The sequence below is a fragment of the Pangasianodon hypophthalmus genome, chromosome 2 (genome assembly GCF_027358585.1).
Source record: "Pangasianodon hypophthalmus isolate fPanHyp1 chromosome 2, fPanHyp1.pri, whole genome shotgun sequence".
NCBI classification, from domain to species: domain Eukaryota; kingdom Metazoa; phylum Chordata; class Actinopteri; order Siluriformes; family Pangasiidae; genus Pangasianodon; species Pangasianodon hypophthalmus.
Window position 1 is genome coordinate 29257476 of NC_069711.1, and position 1597 is coordinate 29259072.

Consider the following 1597-nt stretch of genomic DNA (forward strand, 5'->3'; position numbering starts at 1 on the left):
ACATCTCCTATCTCAGTTTGCTAGCTATGCTGAGGAAGAAGGTGAATCCCGCTTCATGATGGCTGCCTGGCTAATTGTGAGCTCCACAGCATACCTGTATATCACAGTGTGTCATACAGTGTCAGAAACTTTATGATCATGCCTGATTGAGATACACATCAGCAAAGCTTGACGTGAGTCATATGATTTGGACATGCAGTTTGCATGAGGCTAAGCTTCCCTAATGAAGACACAAAACATGCCTTGGCTAATCAAGAACATTTAAGGACCCAGCAGCAGATTTGCAGATATAACATGTATAAAGACCTCGTGTACTGAATTTAAAGGAGCTGATTATCATTTCTAGAGCCCCATGCTGTTTCAAAGGTGAATTACAATGAAAATGATCAACCACACCCCTTCTATTGAAACTGCTAATGCCTGGTGAGCTGGTTTTTGAAGAAGAAGTGTCAGATCTGAGCAGAGCTGTTCTGGCTGTGGGTGGAGCTAGTTTCAGGGCCAGAAAAGATCTAAAATGAAGGCACTATTCAGACACCTTCCATTGTAATATCACAAAAAAAATCTCTAAGGTCCTTTAAAGGTATGCTTATAAATTATACGCTTAATACAGTACTAGAAACATTAAACATTACATGCTCCATATATAATACTTTTCTTATTGAAATACAATGAAAACATTGACAAGTCTTCCCTTCCACCAATGTATCCCATCCCTTCTATTTAAACTACTAATCCCTGGCGCTGAGCGGAGCTTTTATGGCAGTGGACGGAGCTAATTTCTGGGCCAGAAAAGGTCTAAAATGACAGATACATCAGATACATTCCATTTTAATACACATTAAATCACATTTATTCTGAGGTATGCTTATAATTTATACGATTATTACAGGACTATAAGCAATAAACTTTACAAACAGCACCTTTAATGCAATGTGTCACATTTTTAACAACGTGGTAATGCATGTGATGGACTACCCGCTACACACACATTACTTCCATACAACACACACATTCATCTCTTCTACAATCATTGCCAAAGGGCACGTTGGGTCCGGTCTTGCCTCATATGTACACACGCATCCGATTGTATGGATGTCTTTGTGCGTTGTGTGTGTGTGTGTGTGTGTGTGTGTGTGTGAGGAGGGGCTCCAATGCTATGTGGTTCAGCAGCTATTTCTTCATTCTTTAAATGCTCTCGTCATTTGCTCTCTTTCTGCCAGCAACAGCATGAGCTCATGGGTTATCCCTCATGTGCAAGTAGGAGGGGTGAGCACAATTGATTTTTAGTTTGTGTCCAAAATCTATGAAAAGTTAACATGTCAGAGTTTGTATTATATTACATTCTTTGCCATTTCCATGTCATCCTACACTCAGCTGAATTCTTCAGACTTCCAATCAGGGTGAATCCAGTTTATTTGTAATTTATGACCCTGGAAGCATTGTATACCCCCCTGGGAAGGTTTTGAAGGCTAAGGATTTCTGTAGAGTAAAAAAGAATTCTTGTGAAGTAACTATAAATATTCATAAGCACAGAGTTGTGTAAAATTCACATGATGTTTAGGAGACCTTCACACCAGGACATCATGTAGCCATTTTC